General features: G+C 44.0%; 1 protein-coding gene across 3 annotated transcripts in view; it reads left to right on the forward strand.

The window, feature by feature from the left end:
* The window catches only part of LOC137645675 (coiled-coil domain-containing protein 22 homolog), a 159547-nt gene that overhangs the window by 80015 nt on the left and 53554 nt on the right, over window positions 1-25978 (forward strand). The gene's annotated exons all lie outside the window — the stretch shown is intronic.

The following is a 25978-nucleotide window of genomic DNA, read 5'->3' on the forward strand; positions in this document are numbered from 1 at the left end:
GTATTTTGTGAGGTTGGTTTGAATTACCTGTACAGTGTATTTGTTTTCAAATGAAGTTTTGGAACTTGAAGAAGATACATTAAGATAGTTGAACAAATGGGTGGGTAGCGGCAAAAAAAAAAAATGGAAGAATGATAGAGGGTAAATTTTTCTAGTGGATAGGAATAGGTTGTTTGTTGTAATTTGAGTAATGTTAATTTCTGTGGGGTAAAGGAAGACTTTGCCAAAATTGTCTTTTATCATTTAGTTTGACCATGGAAAGTAGTTTTTAAAACCCTAGATCTTGATACAGGGGTTTTTATTCAGTTTTGTCCTAAATGGTACATCAATATAGTATGTGATAGTGATGCTTTTGTTTAAGAATATAGATACATCTCAACTAAAGAACTATTGACTAAATTTAAGAGGGTCCTAATATATTAGGTTCTCATTCACACTAAACTCTAGGTTACAATTTACACGTCCAAGTAATCCTCTCTTATATAATAAAGAGCAACATTTCTGGCTCTATATATAAATATATTTCTTTTCTGTGATGCTCAGTGGCAGGAGAGATAGTAGTAGTTATACCCTGGTGAGAGGAGGTAACCTGAAATGTACTCATGGAAACCACACACTTCCACAAATTTTCAAACCATCGAGTTGTTAGTAAGGGGGAGGGAGTGGGAAGGGTTGAATTTGTGTGTGTCAGTGTGTGAGCAATACTATAAAAAAGGGATTTTTCAATATTTAACTTAGCCGGTGATTATATAGCTGCAACTCTGTTGCTCGACAGACAACTCTACGGAAAAACTCGCCAGCGATCGCTACACAGGTTGCGGGTGTGCCCAACAGCGCCATCTGTCGACCAGATACCCAGCTCTCAATGTAAACAAAGACTCAATTTTCTCTCTGTCGAGGTGTCGACAAGACGTACTTTACTCGCTGTTGCTAAACTGGAGTTTTTCACATCTATTTGGTGAAGTACTATATTCTAGTTTTGACCTTTCGCTATGCAGGTGTTTTATCTTCATCTTAAATCTTGAACTCGTTTTGGATAGATTTAATTATGGTGACTAAGAGAGTATGGACTTTCTTTCACTTTTAAATGGCCGACCCTTCCCTTAGACGGAAGTGTGTTTAGGCTTTTAGTAATTATCTTATCACGTTATAGATTTTCCTCTATATATTTTATATCTCTCCGCCTTTATTAGGCCTCTTCGATTAACTTTCCATTTATTATAAACATATAAAAATAAATTTTAATGTTTTGTTTATATGCGACCTTTCCTGAGAGTAGGCGGTCCTAACTTGGAAACCGAAGTTAATCGACGTTGAGCCCTTTATATCGTAATTAGCTTTTAAAGAGCTAAGGATTTAAAACTTTTTAAATGTAATATTTTATGAAAGAATTTCTTTGATAGTCTTCGTACTGTTTTCAAAGATGAACTAACGTTTAGTTTATTTATGCTACGCAGTTGTTGACGTTCAGGACGTTCAACATGCGCTCTATCGTTACGATAGAGAGAGAGTGTATCACGGTTTCACTTTGCAGTAAGAGTAAATCGATTCTGACGTTTTGTTCATTCTTTCTTAGCTTAAATGTTTTAAATTCTATTTTAAAGGAACTTTTTATTTGAAAAACCTTTCAATTTTTTCCTTTAGTCAAATAACATGTTTTTTTGACGAAATATAATTGGGCTCTTCTCTTAGGTGCGAAATCAAGAGAGAGAGAGAGAGAGAGATAGAGACGGAGGGAGAGAGAGGAGAGAAAACGTTCCGTTCAAGCGGGTAACGTTGTTCTCGAGTTACTCTCGTCCCTAGTCGCTGTACGGGGAGGAAGGATAAAACGTTTTTAGTTTTTTATTCTCGTCCCCAGGCTATGTGCGGTGAGAGATTGAAAACGTAGTTATATGAACTAGTGTTTAGTCTCTTTCCCAGCCACTGATTTTTTTTATCTTAAAATATGTTTTCTGTTTTTTGCTGGTATTAATGAGCTTGCATTATACGACTGATTTCGCAATTACTACCTTTTAATGAAGGGTAGAATTGCGTGTTTCAGGTAGAAATCAGTAAAAGTTTCGATTTCAGTGAAATAAGTGCAAAACAGAAAATCGAAGTGATAAAGTGATATGCGCAAAGTGTTACAGTGTTGCGTCCGAGGGTTCGTCTGTTCGTGCCTGTCGTTCACCTAGTCCGGGACCTCTTGCATGCTCCCAAGCCCAGGGGAGAAGTAATGTCAAACGACTTATGGGTTCGAGAGGCCTTGATCAACGAACAGACGTTTTCCCTCTATGGTATCGGGTGTATCTTACCAAGATCTCCCCTACCATAAGACGAGAGAGACGTTGTTTCTCCTCGTCATCCGAAGGCTTTTCGCATAAGAAACCTGTTACAAGGTTTCGAAGCCCTTAAGCGAAAGTCAGTCCTTTCAGGACAGGTCCAGCGTCCTGATTACAACCATTAGGACAGCTCTGACCCTATGCAGTCATCGGATAACTGCTCGCCGCCTAACAAAAGCGTAACACAGACTCCGAGAGTCTTTTTTTGTGGGCAAAGTGTTGCGGTCACAGACGTTACCCTCGTCTCTTACCACAACCATTTCCGTTGATCCTTAATGGGTTGTATGGCAAGACATGCAGTATATGCTTGCCTCCCTTATGGAAGACTATTCTGCCGATTAGTCCGTTGAGTCTAGCCGTTTATCTCATCGATATCCTGGCTTTCAGCCAACCTAACGTTCCTTTGTGCTTACTGTTGACGTTGGCGTAGCTTAGTCACGTCAGTCAGGTTGTTGAGAACCACACTCGATGCGGTCTCGTGTGGTTTTTCAGCCGCATTTGGACGTTAGGCCACTTGCTGATGCTCCTGTTGACGTTCAAGACGTTCACTAACAATCGGAGTTGACTTGTTTTGACGTTTTGCGTCAACCTCCGCATTCTAGAGTTGTTTTGACTGCTCAGTCTAGGCAGTCAAAGCAGTCTCGAGTGGACGCTGTGCGTCCTCACGTACCTGTTGTGGTTGACAGTTCAGTTGTTGACAGTTCACAGACTGTCAAGCAGTTACATGACGTTGCGTTCTGGTCCGCTACTAATGCACCAGTGAGTGTGGACTCTGCTTGTAAAGTATTGCCACCACGGTAGGTCTCTCCCTTGCTTGAGACTCAGCTTTTATCGGACAAGGTTCCTGTAGATGAGGAAGTTGCTGTTCCCCCTCCTACTGATATTCCCTTGAGGACTCTGTCAGATGGAGAGGAGCCTAAAGCTGCTTAGCCCCCTATGGACTTTAATTAAATCATGATGATTTTTTTAAGGATCTTTGTCCGGATCTTTTTGTAACTGCTGCTCCTCGTTCGCCTAAACGTCAGAGCTTACACTAGGCCTAGCAACTTCGAAGCCGTTGTTTTTAAGCTAGTGCTCTCTCGCTCTCCTAGAGAGCTTTACGTTGGCTAGGCGACTGGTTTTTCACCAGGAGGAGTTTGGGGGATACAGCCTTTGCTTTCCCTTCTTTTAAACTGGTTTATAGAGCGAGAGTCTGATATGACACGAGAGAAGTTCTCGGCTTGGGAGTTCATGCCTCTGCCCAGATAGACTTCTCAATTCTCGTAGACTCTCCCTGGCGCCTGGCCAGGAGACGCTCCAAGTTTTTTACAGGTCAACCTCACAGCTGTTTTCGAGCCTTTGAAGTTTTGCTGTACAATTATGTCATGCATAACAAGGCTTTCAGGGATGGTAAGCGGTACCTCCTCAGTCGCTAACCCCGTCTGTTGCCGCACCTGCTCCCGTAGACCCTAAATGGGCTTTGCTGCAAGACATGCAGTCCAAGCTTGCGTCCTTGATAGAGGACTTTAATGCGGAGAAGGTTGCTACCGAACCTTCTGGCCAACAACCTTCCAACCGGTCGGTTGTGCGCCCTGTTGACGCTGAGGTAACCTACTCGCGTCTGCCAGTTGAGGTGGTTCCTCCACCGATGCGACCCAGTGTGGGTTGCCAGCCGCACGTTGACGTTAAGCGACGCTCGGAGGTGGTTGTTGACGTTCAGGACGTTCAACAACCAGCAGAGGTGACTTGTTTTGACGCAGTGCGTCAACCTCAGCAACCCGGTAGGGTGTTGACTGCACAACCCAGACGGTCTAGACAGTCTCGGGTTGACGCTGTGCTTCCTCGCGCACCCATGGTTGTTGACAGTTCACAGACTGTGCAGCAGTTCCATGATGTTGTGTCCGGCTCCGTCACGCATGCACCAGTGCGACCGGACTCAGCGAGCCAGACGTTGCCCACTCCGTTGCCGTTTCCTCATCAGTTTTCGGATGAGGAACCCTCTGATGAGGACGTTGCTGAACAACAAGACGATCAGCCCCCAGAATAGATCAAGCCCTGCTTTCCATCCAGAAGATGCTGAAGAAGGAACGCTGCTCAGTCAGGCTGTGGATGAGTCTGGTAGGGACGCTGTCATCCGTGGAACATTTTGTGTCACTAGGAAGACTACACCTCCGTCCTCTTCAATACCATCTAGCTTTTCACTGGAAAAAGGACAAGACGCTAGAAGCGGTCTCGATCCCGGTTTCCGAAAAGATAAAGTCTTGTCTGACTTGGTGGAAGGACAATATCAACCTAAGAGAGGGTCTTCCCCTGGCTGTTCAGACTCCCAACCACGTTCTCTTCTCGGACGCATCGGACGTGGGCTGGGGCGCGACACTAGACGGTCGGGAATGCTCAGGACTGTGGAACTCGAGTCAGAGGAGCATGCATATCAACTGCAAGGAGCTGTTGGCAGTACATCTGGCCTTGAAAAGCTTCAAGTCTCTCCTTCGAGGCAAAGTGGTGGAAGTTAACTCGGACATCACCACGGCCTTGGCGTACATCTCCAAACAAGGAGGTACCCACTCACTGACGTTGTACGAGATCGCAGGGACCTGCTCATCTGGTCAAAAGGTCAAGACATCTCCCTAGTAACGAGGTTCATCCAAGGCGACTTGAACGTCATAGCAGATTGTCTCAGTCGGAAAGGGCAAGTAATTCCAACCGAATGGACCCTCCACAAGGATGTGTGCAAGAGACTTTGGGCCACTTGGGGTAAAACCATCCATAGATCTCTTTGCAACCTCGCTGACCAAGAGGCTTCCAATCTATTGCTCTCCAGTCCCGGACCCAGCAGCAATACATATAGATGCTTTCCTCCTAGATTGGTCACATCTGGATCTCTACGCATTCCCACCGTTCAAGATTGTCAACAAGGTACTGCAGAAGTTCGCCTCTCACGAAGGGACAAGGTTGACGTTAGTTGCTTCCCTCTGGCCCGCGAGAGAATGGTTCACAGAGATACTTTGATGGTTAGTAGACGTTCCCAGTAGTCTTCCTCTAAGGGTAGACCTTCTACGTCAGCCACACGTAAAGAAGGTACTCCAAAGCCTCCACGCTCTTCGTCTGACTGCCTTCAGACTATCGAAAGACTCTCGAGAGCTAGAGGCTTTTCGAAGGAAGCAACCAGTGCGATTGCTAGAGCAAGGAGAGCGTCTTCCATTAGAGTCTACCAATCGAAGTGGGAAGTCTTCCGAGACTGGTGCAAGTCAGTTTCTGTATCCTCGACCAGTACCTCTGTAGCTCAAATAGCTGTTTTTCTCTTATACCTGAGAAAAGGACGATCCCTTTCAGCTCCCACTATCAAGGGCTACAGAAGCATGTTGGCATCGGTCTTCCGGCATAGAGGCTTAGATCTTTTCAAACATAAAGATCTGCAAGACCTCCTTAAGTCTTTTGAGACCACCAAGGAGTGTCATTTGGCTACCCCTGGATGGAATTTAGACGTGGTACTAAGATTCTTCATGTCAGACAGGTTGGACCCGTTACAATCAGCCTCCCTGAAAGATCTCACTCTTAAGACTCTTTTCCTGGTATGCTTAGCCTCGGCTAAAAGAGTCAGTGAGATTCATGCCTTCAGCAAGAACATCGGATTTTCGTCAGAAAAAGCCACTTGTTCGCTACAACTTGGTTTTCTAGCCAAAAATGAGCTGCCTTCTCGGCCTTGGCCTAAATCTTTCGATATCCCCAGCTTATCGGAGATCGTAGGCAATGAACTAGAAAGAGTCTTGTGCCCTGTTAGAGCTCTTAAGTTCTATTTAAAGCGTACTAAACCTTTACAAGGCCAATCTGAAGCTTTATGGTGTTCAGTTAAGAAACCATCCTTGCCTATGTCAAAGAATGCTTGGTCAGACTTTATCAGATTGTTAATACGAGAAGCTCATTCACATCTGAGTGAGGAAGACCGAACTTTGCTTAAGGTGAAGACGCACGAAGTTAGAGCTGTAACAACTTCCGTGGCCTTTAAGCAAAATATATCTCTGCAAAGTATAATGGACGCAACCTATTGGAGAAGCAAGTCAGTGTTCGCGTCATTTTACTTGAAAGATGTCCAGTCTCTTTACGAGAACTGCTACACACTGGGACCATTCGTAGCAGCGAGTGCAGTAGTGGGTGAGGGCTCAACCACTACAATTCCCTAATTCCTTATCCTTTTAATCTGTCTCTTGAAATGTTGTTTTTTTATGGGTTGTCCGGAAGGCTAAGAAGCCTTTCGCATCCTGGTTGATTTGGCGGGTGGTCAAAGTCATTTCTTGAGAGCGCCTAGATTAGGGGTTTGATGAGGTCCTGTTGTATGGGTTGCAACCCTTGATACTTCAGATCCTAGGGGTCGATCAGCATCCTAAGAGGATCGCGAGGCTCCGTAAGGAAGACGTACTTAAAAGGCAGAGTAATTGTTCAAGTCGACTTCCTTACCAGGTACCTATTTATTTTGTTTTTGTTATTTGGATAACTTCTAAAATGAAATAAAAAAACTCTTAGCTCATAAAAGTGTAAACATACATTACTGGTCTCTACCCACCATCCTGGGTGTGAATCAGCTATATAATCACCGGCTAAGTTAAATATTGAAAAATGTTATTTTGATTATAAAATAAATTTTTGAATATACTTACCCGGTGATTATAAATTAAATGACCCTCCCTTCCTCCCCAATAGAGACGCAGTGGGACGAGGAGAAAATTGAGTCTTTGTTTACATAGAGAGCTGGGTATCTGGTCGACAGATGGCGCTGTTGGGCACACCCGCAACCTGTGTAGCGATCGCTGGCGAGTTTTTCCGTAGAGTTGTCTGTCGAGCAACAGAGTTGCAGCTATATAATCACCGGGTAAGTATATTCAAAAATTTATTTTATAATCAAAATAACATTTTGATGAAGGAAAAATCTATTTCTGGGCGAGGGACCTGTGTCGCCCAGTGAAATGCTCCTTATAGCACCATTTGTAAGGTATAAATACTGCTAAAAATACTAGAGAAGAAAGTTGCATGGAATGCCAGGAATATACCCAGCTCGCTCACCCATATAGGGTGTCAATATAATAATTGGGGCGTATTAAAACCACTACCAGAGGTCCCTTACCAATTTGTCGTCTCCTTCCTCAACATCCCCCGTTACTACGAGGTGCCGTTCTCTACAGCTACTGCCCCCCCCTCCCACTACTACTAGTACCCATGCTTCTCTCATCATTCCTACTAGCACCCCAAGCTTGGGCCAGCCTAGGGTGAGGAAAAAGCGGGGTGGGTTCACTGGGCGACACAGGTCCCTCGCCCAGAAATAGATTTTTCCCTCGTCAAAATCCCTTTTCTGGGCTTAACCTGTGTCGCTCCGTGAAATAGTAACAGAGAATTGGTCCCATAAGCTTGGAAATACACAAAAAGTTAAGGGACTGAATTAAAAATAGAATAATTTGATTAAGAGTGTTTTACTAATAATCCTTAATATATCAATCTCTTAATTACAACCCAAATGAAGGTCAAGGTGAAGGTAGGGGGAATAGGCAAGGCAGGTGTCGCCCTGCTTCTTATTAGGAGACAAGACACTAAGAGGGAAAAATATATATGAAGATAGGACCCTGTTATAATGGTTCTGTTATATCTGGAGGAACCACTTTATCTTTTTAATTCTGCAAAATTCATGTGACGAAAATAATTGACTGATGTTGCTACTGCTCGGTTATCATGGGCATGTGGAACAGATTCTGGCTAGGTTCGTTTGATAAAATAAAGAATCTATTGTCTGATTCCTTTCAGGGAAATGGTTCCTCCATCCTCTCTAATAAACAAAGGGCCTGAAGACTTTTAAGAAGTTCTATTCAAATAGTCTGCCAGTGTTAACTGGGCACAGAGATAGATCCTGTGGAAGTGGGACAATCTTCCACGGGGACCATCTATTCTGTGGATCCTCATTCTTTTCTAAGAATTTTCTATCTGGAGAGAATAAAATTCCACCAGAAGAAAGAAAATCAATATGATTTGGTTCTCTAGAAAATGCTGAGAGTTCAGATACTGTTCAGGCTAAACGTATTAAAAATGTCTTCCTAAGAAGCGCTATATAAGTGCATGAGTCATTATCAGTGTCAGAAGGTAGATCAAGGACATCATTTACAACCCAGGAAACTGTGTGAGGGCGAGTTACTGGTTTTAGTCTTGTACAGGCTCTCGGAATAGACGAAAAATACGAATCTGTAAGATTAATATTGAACCCGAGCTGAAATATTTTCTTTAAAGCAGATTTAGTTATAGTAATAGTATGATTGGCTAGGCCTCCTTCAAACAAAGTTCTGAAAAAGGTAACTGCCAGATTCGTAGTCTTTGTCCGAACCTCCGAGTCTTCCAGAAATTTGGCTAACTTCCTTACAGCAGAATCATATTGCCGAAGGGTAGATTCTCATATATCTGACACTAGGAACAATGTGTTAAGAGGGTCAATCTCAGCATCTCTTTGTGCTGCAAATTTCATATAGTCCATAGAATTAAGTCACTCTGAATTTGTGAGGAAGCTGACACACTGTGAGTTAGTACCATCCGTGCTAACTTTGGTTCGGGAATCCGCCGAGGTCGGAATCCTAGTTCCATCAAGAGAGGAAACCAGTTGCTTGGGCCAATTGAGGGCTACTAGGGCAATCCGACCTTTGAAAGTCCTGAGCATGTCCAGGACTTGTCATTAGCATGTTTATAGGTGGAGTCAGGTAAATCCTCCGTCAGTTGTTCCAATCTATGGACATGTCGTTTGTGACATAGGCCAGAGGGTCCAGGTTGGGGGCTACATGACATTGTAGCTTGTGGTTGGATTCCCTGGCAAATAGATCTACTTGGAGACCCGGAACTTTTTGGCAGGTCCAATTGAATGACTTTTTGTCCAAGGACCATTCCAACTCCTGCGGAGGTGTCCTTGATAATTCATCCTCGACCACATTTCTTACTCCCGCCAGGTGAACAGCTGACAGGTGCCAATGGTTCCTTGTTACAATTGAAAAGATAGCTATCATCACTTAATTTATGTGGAGCTAGGACAATTCGCCGTAAACAAATTTGCCGTAGTACAATTGATTGTAAGACTTTTCGCCGTATGGATATTTTGCCGCAAGGACTTCACTAGCACGCTGCCCGACCCCGGGTCGCCTCAGGGCACGTACCTAACTGCCAGAGGTTGACCCCGTAGAAAACGGGAAGAGGGGGGGTAGTTTGTAGCGCTACGGCCAAGCGTCCTAATTTGTTTATTATCGCTCCGACTGTTATCTTGTATAGAATAAAAACGTTAGGAAATGGTCTACGGACCTTAAATATGTTGTGTAAGGGGGGGTCCGGGGGGCGCAGCCCCCTTGGGTAAGGACATGACTTTTAGCATAGGTTAGGTGGGTTTTTTAAGTTAGCTTCTCCCGTCGTACTCTTAGGTAAGGAAACTGTTGTGTAAGGGGGGGTCCGGGGGGGCGCAGCCCCCTTGGGTAAGGATATGGCTTTTAGCATAGGTTAGGTGGGTTTTTTAAGTTAGCTTCTCCCGCCAAAATTGTTTTTAGAACGACGGCCACAGTTCAGAATATTCCCGTTTTCTACGGGATCTGGCCGTCACCCTACAAAGGCTCCGAGGGGGGTAAACTATACAAAAAGCTGGTCGGTTAGGTAGAGTTAACCAGTAACTCCTAAGAAGGTAGCTCTAGGTAAGTATGTTAGGAAAAATACAAATTACTTAAAAATTTGTGATTTCAGTTTTTAGCTTATTTCTTTTAGAGATTAATGTAACTACTGTATATTCATACAGTTATCTTCAAGTATATTTATCACTTTTCATTGATTTTCATGTATTCATTTGATTATGATTATATATAAGAAAAGGATAAAAAAATGAAGACCACACACTTTATTTAAAAAGTTTTCTAAAAAAAAATTCAAAGCTAAAAGTCACGTAAGTTCATAGCAATTGCTCGTAAATAATGTTGTTTTGCATTTTGATCATAACCTCTGACAATACTTAGTATGCGCTTATAAACATTTTTGTATTGTTTCTTGACTGCTATTTCACCTCTTTCTGCATCGATTATCCTCTTTTTAGAAAGATATTCTTCATTTTTCAATACATTGACGAGTTTCCATAAATTTGGATGCGTATTGGTCACAGATGCTTGAAGCGCATTATGGAACCCTTCTACTCTATTGTTGGTATTAGCCAGCTGATCCAGGGTTCTTTGATAAACATTCCAAAGTTCGATAGGAAAAGTTGGAGAAACTCAACGACGACGAGGTCCCCTCCCTCTTTCTCCCCCAATGTAATGAGTTTCAAAATATGCAACTAGTTCTTGTGGTAAGTCATCGTCATCACCCAGCTCTATAAATGCACCAATGATGTCTGAAGGCGGTATGAATACATGTGCCATAAGGCACTTTACTTTTGTGTTAAAAGCACAATCACTTTGATATCTAACCTTAAGCCCCATATCTGTCACTTTACTGTAAACATTCTTACAGAAATGAAAATAACAGCCTGTTTCATTTGCAGAAGGGAAAATGTCAGAAAAAAAATTAAAAAACTAGCTGGTTCAAAATCATTAGATTTCCAGGTTCTAGGGACTCGAGTAAGTCTTTAACCTTTTGAAAAAACGTATTGTAAGATTCCTTAGTCTTATTCGGAAGGAGACCGTAAACTCGTGGGATGCATGCATGTCCTATGTTGACATGTAGAATATATAACTGATAGAAGATTTCAGGACAAACCTTAAATGTTCCATTGCATGCCCAATTTGCATGTCTTTCTAGATCGTGTAACTCTGCAATCGTGCCAAAGATCAACATTCTGTTTTCATCTTCCATTCCACTATCCTAAAGTAAAAATCTTTCTCCGTTCTGTAAACACGCAAATTCTTCGGGAATTACATAACCGATTATTGTTCTTGGAATAGGAGAGGCCTTTTCTTCTTTTTGTCACCATCTTCTTATGTTTCTCGACAAATTTGAAGTTGATGGCATAAGAGAGCGTCCTGCATTTTCTAATTCCTCGCATGCAGCACCAATCAATGATCTTGAAGCTAGCTGGGATTTCAGTGCATTTTCTTTCATCTGTGCAATTGTTTTTTGCATTTTATGTTTGCTTGTGTTCGCTGGATGGGTATGCTCACTTACAGCTTTACAAATTGAAATCTCTTCAATATTCCGTCTTGTATGTACTTTTGCTTTGCAGTTTTTTTCAACACACTTCCAATAAACCTTGCCTCCATATTCTCTTTCTTGCCTGTAAATGAAGTTTGAATCATCTACGAGCTTATCACAACCTCTGGTACTTTTGATAGTGTGCGGTATCGTAGGGGTTTAAGTTTCAACTGATAAAAGTAGATAATAAAAAGGTTTAAGATAAAAAAAAATATGGTAAACTACCGAATTTGTAATGACCTCATTTAAACATTTAACGACGGGTGTCAAAATTTATAACGACTCTCTCTCTCTCTCTCTCTCTCTCTCTCTCTCTCTCTCTCTCTCTCTCTCTCTCTCTCTCTCTCTCCATTCTTTTTTTTAATCTATACACGACAAAGCATATACATCTTACGGCGAAATGTACTGGCGGCAAAATGTCTTACAATCAATTGTCCTACGGCAAATTGTCCGGTCTCCGATTTATGTGACTTGATTTGGAACCTCCCCTGTTTATGCAGTGGATTATTACTTGGCTGTCTAGTATTAGTCTGATATATTGTTTCTGTGATGGGGAAAGTCTTTTTAGAGTCAAGAACACTGCCATGGCTTCTAGGATATTAATGTGTAGTTGTCGGAATGTCACTGACCACAACCCCTGGACCTTTTCGTATTGGGAATAGCCTCCCCAACTGCTTAGGGAGGCATCTATATGGACCACCAATGTTGTCAGTGGGAATCGTAAAGGTACTGAGTTTGCTAGGTTTTTGACCTTCGTCCATGGTTGAAGTCTTGTCCTTAGTGTTGGTGGAATCCGAGAAATTTTTTCTCTATTTCCCGTTTGCTTTGGACCGCCAAACTCGATTGATGTCTTTCAGCTTGACTCTCAGTAATGTGTCTGTTACTGAGGCAAACTGGAGTAAGCCTAGGATTCTTCCTTGGTTTCTCTGTGGCATTTCTCGGCTGTTGGCCCAGATAAGCCAATCGTCTAGGTAGGCCACTAACTGTATTCCTTGAATCCTCAGCTCTTGGACTACTGTCTCCTCCAACTATGTGAATATCTTGGGCCCTATGTTGAGTCCGAACGGCATCACTTTGAAGGTATAAGCCCATTTGTCTAGCTTGAATCCTAGGAAAGGACGAAAATGCCATGCTATCGGAACATGATGATAAACGTCTAAGATCTATAGAGGTGGTGACGGCCCCACGGGGACATAAAGTCCGTACCTGTGAGAGGGTCAGCTATGGAACTAGTCGCATTGAATATATGTATTCAAATGGGACAGATTTAAGTTACTCTTCGTTTGTCCGAGTCTTTCTTTGGCACTCTGAACAATCGTCCTTGTAATTTTAAGCGTTTTACCCCTTTTATTGCTTTCTTCAGAAGGAGATCTTCGGTGTAAAGTGTTAAATTTGCCGTTGGAATTTGATAAAAACTGGTTGGTGGGGGGGCTTTTTCATCCAACTCCACCCCAGACCTTTCGTTATGATGCTGTATGCCCATTTGCTGAACGTCCAACGGCTCTGAAAGAGGTACAGCCTTCCTCCTACCTGGAGAGTCTCACTGGTTTGCAGGAAGTCTGCTTCCACGGCTCCCTCGAAATCCTCTACCTCTCCCGGAAGCTCTTCCGCCGCCTCTATGCAGGAAGGCTCCCCTAGCTCTACTACCTCTCGCATGCCTATTATATCCGTGAAACACTCCCTGTGTTTCGAAGGAAGGATTATACGCCGGAGACGCAATGAACGGAGTAGTGGCTATCGGTTGTTGAGGTGGTTGGCTTACCCACACTTATAGATGTTGTGGCCGGGTTCTTGAGGTAGAAGGCTGGCTCATCTGGGATACTGGCATTTCCTGTACCACATCTTGAGCCTGTGGCCCTTGGAAGGACTGAAACTTCCTTGGTCTTTTCCTGCCTCGTGATTGCGGTCCGGTGGACTCAAATTTTCTTTTAGGAATTAGACCCCACCGGACTCTGAGGTTTTGATTGACTCTAGCTGCTTCTCTGAGTGCGCTATTTACCACGTCCTCCGGGAATAAGTCCGCTCCCCAGATAGAGGCCTTAATTAATCTGTTAGGCTCATGCCTAATGGAGGCCTCAGTCAAGACGTGCTTCCGGCAATTGCGTCGGACCACTGCAAAGTAATATGTATCACACTGTAGTGTGTGAGGCAAAGACTTTGTTAGGATTTTTTTTTTTTTTTTAAAAAGTGGCTCCTCGCATAAACTAACGAAGTCATCTCTGCCATCGTGGCTGAATTGATAGATCTACTCAGCCTGGCTCTTGCATCGTATTCTATTTTAATCAGAGTCTGGAAGTCCGGAGAATCGTTCACTAAACTGTGTGGTGGCACAGTCCGAGTTCAATGACCCTGCCGTGAAAGTAGCTGGTGCATCGATCCAGCATTCTTGGTCTCCCGGGAACAACAGGGAAGTTAGTTCCGTATCCTTTAGTTGCGGCATGGGCTTGCCTTCCATAGCCCCCTGTAAGGTAAGGTCTACTATCTTGGTGGTACATGGTGTTGGGGTTTGCCCGTCCACCACGAACATAGTGTAGGTACCCTTATGAGGTGTTAACTTGGTATTGACACATTCCCACTCATTTAAAGTCCGGACCAGCGGACTGAGCTTGCTCTTTTGGTTAGATAACGGTTTCCTTGGGAACCTTGTCTACCCTTATTAGCTCTTCCTCTGACAGGCGCTCATATCAAGGGAAGGGGAATTGTAAACCCGGCGGATATCATTCAAAATCTTCTACCGGACGGGGACCACATCCTGCTATTGTCAACATGCCCTCTGAGGACGGGGCATGGAGAGCCAATTGCCACGGGTTGTTCTTAACCAACGCCGTGAGCTTTGACGCGTCCAGAACCACAAACTACCGTTGTTGTGGTAGTCCAGATCGCAAGGATTTTCTATCAGATTTTCATGATTTTGCAGTATGTGGCCCAAATTGGCCATAGACTGCAGGCGATCAGCAATTGGTCCAAACTGGGACTGGACTATACTACCCAACCTCTCCATGAGCTGGCTCGAGAAGGCCACCGGATCAAAAGCAAGTTCCGATGTCTACCCCTTTGAGCTTCTTGCTCTCAACCCTTGATGTGGAGGGTTAGCCCTTGCCGAGTCCGTCAGTAGCTTAGAAGCTGATGATGGTCTGGTTGGGAGTGGTTTGGGTAGCTTAGCAGGCTTGCCTGCTTTGGGTAGGGCCTACCTCATATGTTTTACCTTAGGGGCCACTGAGCATGATACCCGGCATGAGATCGGCAGACCTCATGGCCACACAACTGCTGCAGCACAGCAGTGCATGCTGTCTCCTGACAGCGTACCACCTGTAAGTTAATTTGATACATGAGTATCATATTTGATTTTGCCGGAAAATCCGGTGATATATATTGTTAAGTTAAATCCGCTGTGTTTAGCTCAGCGGAGTTGCATTTTTTCTTACTAACTATACAATAAGTGTTTTACAATAGTACCCTAATATTCTGTTTTCCTTCTTCCACCATCTCCTGTCATCCAAAGTATTGTCATTACAATGGTTTGAAACGGGTAGAAATGGTAGCTGGATTAATCTTGGACCAGTCTGCCGTCTTCAGAGAGAAAAATTCTTCTATGAAACTTCTCTCAACCTTCTTTACCCCTACCAGAGTGGGATGTACGTATTGATGAAGAAAGGCTTGGGACAAGGAGGTACAAGGAAATCAGAATTAGGGACACCAATACTGTTGCCGGAATACCTGGTTGGAAGTATGAATTCCTACTGTTGTAAATCCGGCCCGTTAACAATATGAATTAAAGAACTACTAAGCTCCGTCTGTAACCCTCTTGCCGGAACAACCATACCGTAAATATCCTGTTATATAAGGGATCAACCTACGGGATCAGAACAGGGTAAAAAGTTATCTGAATCCGATCAAAGAAACATAGTAACTATCTCATGGATACAATTTCAAGTCATCACGGCCCTCACGGGGCGGAAGAATATCGAAGATGGAATTCCGGGAATAGGGGGATACGCGGTACGTAGCAAGGCTCATACTCAGTCCGGCTCGTTGCCATCCATGACTAACCGAGGAGAGAGCGCTACCTGCATCGACTCACAGACCGTGGGAGCTATCTCTCTCTCTCAGTTGTCTCCCTTCTCTCTCGAGTGTATAACTCGTGCCTACTTCCCGAGGTTAGGGTGCGGCGAGTAAGAATTCCACTGAGGTGGGTACAGGGGGAGGGAAACAGCCAGGTAAGATAATTTGGTATATGAGTATAAAATCAACTTGTGCCGGGAACCCCGGAGAAATAATTAAAGAAATTAAATTCCGCCGTGACACCCAGCAGAAAATTATGCGTGCTTAATGTAAAGGAATTAATACATAATAGCATTCAATTAACATGTTACCCCTCTGTCATGTAAAGGTAGTCAAAAAATATAAACAAATATCCGGAGCCCCAAGAACGATGAGTGGACTAACCGTGAACCAGTCCACCAGACCCAAAGAAAGAAAATTATTTTGAGTTTCTCAGCACACGGGATACCCACAGGAGTGGGGAACGTAAGCGAGAAGGGACAAGCAGACTAGAAACAACCATCGAAAACCGTAGGCTCCGGAATGCATGAAATTAAATGAACTAAACCTAATGACAGTAAGAAAATAGATACCAATGTGGCGTCGGAAGACATGCGTAAATCCAGTGGAAAAACCCAATGCTACGTAACTAATGTAGCGCCGGAAGACATGCGTAAATCCGTTGCAAAAATCAAATGCTATGTATTAACTCTTAACATACGCCATAAGCTCCGTCGCAGCCCCTCTCTCTCTTGAACCAACCATCCATAAAATATGTAAACAAATATAGGATAAAGTAAGGTATCAGAACAGAGTAGGATATCTGAATCCGATCAAAGAAACATAACTACCGTTAGTAGATACGATTCTCAAATTATCCCGACCCTCCGGAACGGGAGGATAATAAGGATGGATAACCCGAGAGAGGGGATGGGGGGGGGGACCGCGAGGCGAGGCGCATACTCAGTCCTGCGTGCCTGGTGGCCAAGCAAGACGAAACAAGGAGAGAGCGCTACCCGCGACGACGAACGGAGCGTAAGAGCCAGCCTCCACCTCGGGTGACTTCCCGTTCTCTAAAAGCACGTGACCCAAGCCTATCCCCCTATGTAGGGAGTGGCGAAAGGTGTAAAGGGGGAGAGGACACCAAGGGGGGGAGACTGGCTCGAAATCAGGTGACCACTGTGATCGGAGGGGGTGGTATTACCCTCCGAAACACAAAGGAAAGACCTGATGCGAAGCACGCAAACGAAAACAACATATAATGGCAGACGTGAAACACAAATAAAAACAATAAAATACAATGAAATTCAATTAAATAGGCTAAATCGACACACAGTAAATTAGGGGAAAAGGAACACTGTGTAAAAGGAATTAATAGCCAAGCCTTCCAAAATTGGGTAGTTGCTGACTTGGAGAGGAAACTATACCATTCTAAACAAAAACTAGCCCTCCAAAATCAGGTAAAATACCGATCTGGTCAGGCAGAACTAAAATTAATCAAAACACGCTCTGATTCCCCGTAAAAACTCAAAAACCATGAATTCTCGCATGAAAGGTTACCGACCGAAGCCGCACACTGCTTGGCCAGGTAGGCTAACTAACACTGTCCAAATAGCCTAAATTAAAGACAAAATCATGCCAAAACATTGAATTAGATGTCCAAAACACAAAAAAGAGACTACAATTATTATGAGGAACTAATTGAAATTCAGACAAAACAAAGAGATCACGAGGAAGCGACACCAAATGGCCGCATACACACCCGTAAGGGAGTGTCAACAAAGCGGCTGAGAGAAAAACCAACAAGGTTATTAAATGAACGTGTGTCGCTACCTAGAAATCCCAAACAGACAAATATAATACTCAACTTGGGAGCAGGGATCTCCAAAACGTTTGACACCTTCAAAAACACACAAAAAACACAGAACTATGAGAAACACATCTGAACCTTCACAGGTGCTAAGGAGGAATGATGGGAAAAGCATGGGTAGTGGTAGTGGTGGGGGGGAGTAGCTGTAGAGAACGGCACCTCGTAGTATCTGGGGATGTTGAGGAAGGAGAAGACTAATTGGTAAGGGACCTCTGGTAGTGGTTTCAACACGCCCCAGTTATTATACCGACATACTATAAGGTTGAGCGAGCTGGGTATATTCCTGGCATTCCATGCAACTTTTTTTCTCTGGTATTTTTAGCAGTATTTATACCTTAGAAATGGTGCTATAAGGAGCATTTCATGGAGCGACACAGGCTGAACCCAGAAATATGTCATTTTTTATTGCTTGGGTACTCTAGTAATTAATAACAAGCTTTTAATACTTCATGAAAACTGGTAGGCTAACATACCAGTATACCAAATAAAAGATTTAAAGCACTTACGGAGTATAAGAGGATTTTGTCTTTTTTGCTTTCATTCATAGCTTAATTATTTCAAGAATAGGAGTCTGTTGCAATTTTTTTTACACCACCCCCCATTAGAAACGGTTGTAAATATTTTATCTGAAACTTGATGTCTTTGTTCATCAAGTGACTTCATCATATTTTGGACAAACTATGGACATTACATGTAGTGCCCCTAATTAGTATTTGTTCCAACACAGAGTACTTACCTCGAACTACTTTCTTAGGAGCATCTAGGATCTCCTCCCAACCGACCAGAGTTTTGTGTAGTTTACCCTAGTCCCGTTTTCTATGAGGGGTAACCTCAGGTGGAGTGGAACACGCCCTGAGGCTATCCCCAGGTCAGAGAGCATACTTGCTCAGGTCTCGATCTCCAGTAAGTTCTCTGGTCGCGTCGTGATAACATCTCAACGCTCTCTCCTCTGGCAGCAGCGGCACCCAACGGACGGACTCATCATGGCAGGTTCCAGTCGACAGGCGTAAGTCCGCGAAGTAGTACCCCTAATTAGTATTTGTGATTGAAATTTCACTTCCTCTGTCCAAAAATGCAGTGTCATCTTGTTAAATGGTTGGTCTAAGGAAATCGCCAAGTTTGGATCCAAATCTTTTATAAGCATTGAAGACTAAGGTTCTAGATATTGGGAGTAAAGTCATATCTTCATTTTTGCAGAAAAGTTTCTTTAGGAAAAAAATTTGGATACAATTCAATAACATACCTGTTTGGTGATTGGTAAACATTATCAGAAAAAGTCCTGACTCTCTTATCAAGATTATTGGACTCTAGTGGCTTCTGGCACTGTGATCTGTCAAATTTTTATGGACCTCAGGTTATAGATTTATGTTTAAAAATTTCAATTGTTAAAAAAAATCTAGAGTCCTCTATTGCAAACTATTTTAAGATGATTTCCATTAAATCTAGATCAACAGTCTACAATTTTAATTATGCTATACATTTTAAATATCTTGTAGACCTCTATCATTCCTTCACTGGCATCCCACCTCCATCAGAGTGTGAGAGTCATGAATAGGAATAAGGAATACTTTCAACTGAAAAACTGTAGAATGGGAAGCTGTTAGCATGCTACTTACCATTTACTGCCAGCGTGTTTCATTGCTTTACTGAGGGATGTATCTTTTTGAAAGAAAAGAAAATGCAGAAATATTTTATAAATTTCAGGGTAAATGTTGATAAACAGAATTTCTGGAGAAAAAGTAACATGAACATTAGGTGAGTATAGAAATAAAAAATTCTATTGTTAAAATTGATTTTACTATATTACCCATCACTGAAATTTTCAATATCGAAAATTAATATTAGTTGAATAAAATACTTTCAAAATTTTAATAAAACAAAAATATTTTGAATATCACTGGCAGTTAACACAGAATTCAAAGCCAAATATCTTATCAAACTATGCTTCTCTTTCATAATGTTCAGAAAAGCTGTACATCACCGAGTTTGTGCAAAAATTCTCTCTAAAGAACAATTTCTACTGTAATTAAGAGAAGTAGCAGCACTTTAAACATCATGAACATTACTTTTAGGGCTTTCTTATTAAAGTCTTGATGAGAAATGATGGAATGTTTTTGGGAGGAATGTTAAAAATTCTGACAATATAAATTAGGAACCCTTCCCCTAATCAATTCAGTTTATCAAAATAAAAAAACTTTACAACTCTTATGGGGCATAAGAATCTATTTTCTATCGTATTACTGACCTCTACCTCAAAGGGAGGAATGGTGAAATATGAGGTAAACCTTGTGTTTTGAAATAATTTGTAGCCATGAAGGTAGGTAAGGCATTAATTTTCTCCTTGCCAAACTCTTACACTTTTAGTCCTACTCCTCTCTTTTAAACAAATATCTTTATTATCAGGGTAGATTAAGGTAGGTACTCTTTTTCTTAGATAGTTTAGTCAATGTTTAGACTTCTTTTTAGGAGGGCATGAGTTCTCATTCTCTTTATATGAATTGGAGGCAAATTGAAATATGCTCATCAGTATAGCTAATATGAATTGGAGGCAAATTGAAATATGCTCATCAGTATAGCTAAGAAACTGGCTTCGTATAAGGGTCATTCAAGAACATAGATTTTGTTTGGAAATAAAAACACAGGGTCTTTGATTTTATCTTTTACCATCTTCAGCAACCTGAAATAATGTTTTTGCAAGGTGTAGTGAAATCTAAAGTACAGATTTTTATCCTCCTTTTTTTTTTTAGGTATAAAATTTTAATTCTGGTATTTCTTGTGAAGTGCGAAGTTTCATCTTTTATCTTATGCTTGTTCGGCTGATTATTTTCCTGAAATACCAAAGTTGTTTGTTAATTTAGTAGTATTGTACAAAATTTGGATGTTAATTTTTTTTGGTGTTATGTGAACTGTGTATTTGCTAATAATGATATAACAAAAATATGGAAATTTCAGTTATGGTCTTGCATTACCTAAGTGGATTTTATTGAATTTATTACCAAAGTGGTCCATTGATAGTTACATATTTAATCATTTTGTCTTATCACCATAAGCCACAAAGCAGTATGGATACAAGGAAACAAAAACAGGCAAGTTTTGGTATCAGGAAAAAGTACTTGAAGAAAATTTTTTGTATGAAATCACTTTTAGCACTGCTAATTTAGAGTAATGCACACTGAAATATGAGACAGACAGGATATTCCAATCACTAACAGATTTTGTTGTAATCTCCAAGGCTCCTAAATATGTTAACCACAAATCTCGGAAGCTGTTTCCCCAACAATCCATCTTTTGTTAGTTCTGCACTTCTTATTAAGTCATGAATAAACACAAATGGAAGTTATAAGTACAGTATGTCCCATTTGATTTTTACATATATGTCAAATTTTTGGGCTCAGGCCATGTCGTCCTGATGGAAGGTTCCTTCAGTAGCTACCTTAGGGTATATTTGACTACAGTAGATATTCCCAGAGAATTAAACTAAAGGTTTCACAGAATTCTAACTTCTGACGTGAGTACCCATAAGGTTTCCCTTTAGGATATCTTATAAAAACAGGGGACGTATGCTTGACACGCCACATAGCTATCTGCACCCCACATAGCGTTTACGCTTCGAGGGGGAAGTGTGGCAAGTTATGGGAGGAGCAGTTACTAAGTTCTCCTCCTCCGTTACTGTTACGGTACTCGGTGACGTCATAACCGCCGTCATGTTGGTCGCCATCCTGGTTGACGTCACCGTTGCGCGCCTTCCTCATTCCTTCACTCGTAGCGTATTTCACCAGGTGTTTTTTCCCAGTTATTCGCTATTAGTTTCATCATGTCGCAATCTTCAGCCTCGCCTTCTTCTGGAAAGTTGAGTACCATATTCTTGTATTGTATGAATCAGCTCTGGCCGTAAAGTAACGCCATTTTATTTTAAAATATCGTGTTTTGTGGCGGAGCTGTTGCCTTAACCGGAGGCGTCTTGACGCTGACGCTGTTGTTCGCATCGCATGCTTTATTTAGTTAGCCAGAACAATCTTCCCGGTTTCATAACTAATTATCAGTATTAGTTATTCAGTCTTCATTGCTAGGAATTAGTTATGTTATGCCGATAGTATTCGTTTTCGGCGAGTGTAGGTAGCCGAATTCACGTGCTAGATTGCTAGCCTAGCCCCTAGGCTCAATAGCCTAGGCGTTTTAGTTTACTTTCATGCATGATATAATAAGTGTTCCTAGTGTTACTTTACGAAATGAAGATGTTAAGCATTTATACATATAATATTCAGTGATTGTACATGTTTTTCCTCCTTTTAGGAAGTATACAAGGGGTTTCGATGATCTTGGTAGTCGACTCCCTCGCCCCTAACCTAACGCTTAGGGCTTTTGTATACTTTCTCACCTCCCCGGTTACCTTTGTACCAAGGTAATCTCTCCTCACTTTGAGGTAGCCTAGGCTGCATCCTAGCCCTCCTTACCTTGAATCGTATTCAAGTGAGGTTAGGCTAGGATTTTCTTTCCCCACCAATAGCCATAGTTCATGAGCTTTGAGTTTGGGACAGAACCTCAGAGTACCAGTCGTTTGCCCCCAGCTACCCCATTAGGCGAATGAACTCTCCTTTTGGTTCCCGCTGGTCGGCAAAAGGGAGGGGCCTCTGCCCTTTTCCCTAGACCACACCTGGTAGGGTTACGACCCTTCCTCCCTGTGGCCTAGCGACTTGTCCTACACCTGCCTTCCCCGGACTATGGGATATGTTCCCCTAGCCTAGGTTAGGCCGGCCCTGGGATTCTGTTACTTTATAGTTTAGGATGGCACGGCCGTGCTGCTCTTTCACTGTACTAACCTACCCTAGGCTGGAGAACGAATTCTTCCTACACCTAGGATAGTGCCGGTACTGAAACGGAACACCCCCCTGGAGTGTCGGCGAGGGCTCACGCCTTCCCCTACACTCCTTCTCAGGACCCTCTCCCCTCCCCCTCTGTCCTTTGGTGATGGCCTAGCCATCACACCTCTGTCCACCGACCTACAACTCGACCGAGTGCCGGCGGGTTGTGGGGTCGGCCCGGTCCTTTCGTTGGTTAGTCTGAACTGCTAGGCTTCCCGCATATAGTTGAACTATGGGATAGCGTACGACAGGTCGGTCTGCCGGCGGAAGACCTCACTATCTTAGTGTTCTTCGGTCCTCCCTTGGGCCACCACCCGCAACTCTAGCCAACTACCGGCTCTGTTGCGGCTGAATGGAAGCTTGCCATTCTCTCCCTTCTATTTGAACCCTCCTTCCGGAAGAAGACGAGCTTAGGGTAGTGAGCTACCGCCCTTCCCTCCTCCTCCTATACTTTCTCTCTATCTCAGTCAGTGCCGGTCCACTGTCACACTACTCTGCCGGCAACAGCCGTCAGCTTAGACCTGGTATCCTCTCTGTCTCATAGATTGAAGTCAGGGTCGGAGTACCTAAAGCCGGTTGCCTGCCGACTGTCGGGAGCCGCTGACATGCCGGCGATCTGCCATCATCCTGAGGTTTCGCCCTTTCTCCGCCACATAGACTGATGGCTGGGAGGGGTTCCCCTCAACTGGAGATTCGCTGGCGCCTTGTGTGCTTCCGACATGCCTGCGTGCTGCTGGCACCACCTAAATCATATTACATCAGTGGACTGTCACTTCTACCTTGCCGGCAATGCGCCGGCATTGTCTATTGTATAGCTATATACGATAGCCAATACATCTATGGTATAGTACATACCCTAGTCAGAAAACTATGGTGTATAGTTGTGCAGTAAATACTTTCTAGCATACTCTGTGCATCCATGCGCAGTCCCTTGCCGGGTCCTACCTGAATTGGGAATAATCTATTCCCCTTTTCCTTTTAAGCTGAACGAACTCAGCTCTCTCCCTCTCACCATTACTAATACCCTGGAGGAAGTACAAGCTGTGCTAATTATTCATTTCGGACATCCTTTCCCCCTCCTTAGGGCGTTCTCAAGAAGGCCCTAAAATTAGTTATGGTGTGAGGTCACGGCAATTGGCTGGGCGGGATGCACAAGTATGTGTCTTTTCTGCTTCATTTCCAGCTTACCTATCCTAAGCTTACACTTGGAAAGGAATCTTATATTGTAATTGAAATTACTTTAAGACTAATCTAAGATTACTTTAAGTCAATGATATAGGCTTCTGTATACTCATGTACCCCTTTCTTCTTTACAGGAGGAGTACATCCGGTGTGAGAGCGCCTTCTGCAGCGTTCGGCGCCCGGACTTTTATGGCCATCTGGCGTGCCGAACCCACGCCAGCTGTTCCGTTTCCCAGGGACCTCTCCGTTATTGGGACCCGCATGTCTGCACCGTCTGCAAGGACCTGCTCAACGAGGCGTTCGAGGCCCCCCGTCTGCGGAGGCCAGGGACATCGCTCTCGAGAAACTACGCAAATGGGTGTGTGGTTTCCAGAAGAAAGCCACGGGGCCCTATCTCCCTAGTGAGAAGATGAGAGCTCTGCTCTTCCCCAAAGCATCTGCGGATGCTGTCATCCCAAAACAGGAGATCCCCTGCGTCCAACTGACGGTCGAACCGGACGTATCGGATGCACTTCGCACTTCGCACTTCAAGACTTCCATCTTGACGAGGTGGAACGGATGTCAGAAGTGTCGGACACCACCGAGAGGACCCTGATGGCCGAGGGTTGAGAGGAGGAGCCTAGGGAGGCTCCTGACTCCGAGGGTGAAGGCGCCCCTGCCCCCTCTATTACTTCCGTTGCTGTTTCGAACCCGTCCCCTCTACCTCCTCCACTCCTACACCTGCAAGAGTGAACACCCCTGTGGATAACTTCCAAGCCTTGGTGGCGATCCTGGATGAGAGGATTCACCAGAGGGACGAGGATTTCAAGAGGCAAATCCTACGTTTATCGAAGCATACCCCGAGGAAGATCACCGTGAAGGATCTTCCCCCATGCTCGGTGACGAACCCATGGAGGCATGCAGAACACATGCCGATCACGAGCGGACGTATCTTCGTCAATGGCAAGATAGGCGCCGTTCCCCTTGAAGAGGTGGAGTTTTCGCCTAGCTTTAAGGCTTATCCGGACTGTTACATCCGTCTCAAGTCCGAGCCAGTTTCCAAGGAGGAAACCGAGCCTAAGGAGGTCATCGTCTTCGACCACGCAAAGGCTCAATCTCTTCTGCCCGGCTGCCTGAAGAGTAAGGGCTACACCAACTCCAAGGTGCCGGCCCTAAGCAAGAAACACCTGTCTTTTCTTGCTCCTGCCACCATGGTCTTCCCCTTCGCAGAGAAATCCCTGTTGGCAGCGCTGAAGGCGGTGGAGGAAGGGAAACCCTGCCCTACATTGGAGGAATGTACCCCCCTCTCCCTCGCCCTCCCTCGCCCTCCCTCCCGACAACAAGAACTGGAAAGACATCCAGTTAACTTTCTCTGTGGGAAAGTTGGAGGCTGACATCGCTGGACAGCAGTTCAACGAGAACCTCCCCAAGCTCTCCGAATACTTTATGCGTCGGGAGCAGGACACGAAAGAGAGGTTGGCTGCCTCCCTTTCCCTTCAAGTCCAAATGGAGACTATGGCTGGGGACACGGACCCCAGGATTCTACATGGTCTTGGCTAAGACCCACCTTGCCACCCTGACGAATGACTTCTATAGCTTCATCAGGGCCCGGAGAGCCTGCAGAGAGTTCGTATTTGCAGATGCCACCATCAAACACGAACCCCGGAAGCTGATTTCCTCCAACATCTGGGGGAAAGATCTCTTTCCCAACGACCTCGTGAAAGAGATCGTCGACAGAGCCGCCACGGAGAACCGGAACCTTCTCCATAAGTGGGGCATGTTGAAGAAGAGGAAATCTTCTCAGGATGAGGGCCCCCAACCTAAGAAGAAGACCAACAAGCCCAGACCTCAGCAGCGTCAGGCTAAGCGCCAGTTTCCGGCACCCGCTGCTCCCCAGTTGGTGGCTCAGCCCCAACAAACCTTTCAGTTGGTACCGCAGCCGGTGGTGGCTCAGTCACCAGCCTTCACGCCAGCCTACGAAAGGCAGTCAACTACCTTTCGTCCCAAAGGTAGAGGCACCGGCAGAGACTCCTCTCGATGTCCCTCCAGAGGGAGAGGAGGAAGGGAAGCAAGCGGCCGAGGTGGTAAACCCTCGGGAAACCAGAAGCATTGAGATGCTTCTGGTGGGAGGAAGACTCCGCCTCTTCCAGGATCGTTGGACCTTCGATCCTTGGGCTCACAGCATCATCAAAAACGTACTAGGGTGGAGCTGGGTAACACCACAACCAGCTTTCCACCAATTCTTCCAACACTCTATCCCCATCCTGGAAGAATACGTCCAAGAACTCTTGAACAAGAAGGTGATCAAGAGGGTAAAGTCCACCAGGTTCCAAGGAAGACCGTTCCCAAGAAGGACTCCGACAAACTCAGAGTCATTCTGGACTTGTCCCCTCTCAACAAGTTCATAGTGAACAAGAAGTTCAAAATGCTGACTCTTCAGCACATAAGAGCTCTGCTGCCTTAAAAGGCATACACAGTCTCGATAAACATGGCGGACGCCTACTGGCACATTCCAATGAATCACCAGACCTCCTACCTAGGATTCAGGCTTCAAAGAAGACAGT

The sequence above is a fragment of the Palaemon carinicauda genome, chromosome 8, assembly GCF_036898095.1.
Source record: "Palaemon carinicauda isolate YSFRI2023 chromosome 8, ASM3689809v2, whole genome shotgun sequence".
Classification (NCBI taxonomy): Eukaryota; Metazoa; Arthropoda; class Malacostraca; order Decapoda; family Palaemonidae; genus Palaemon; species Palaemon carinicauda.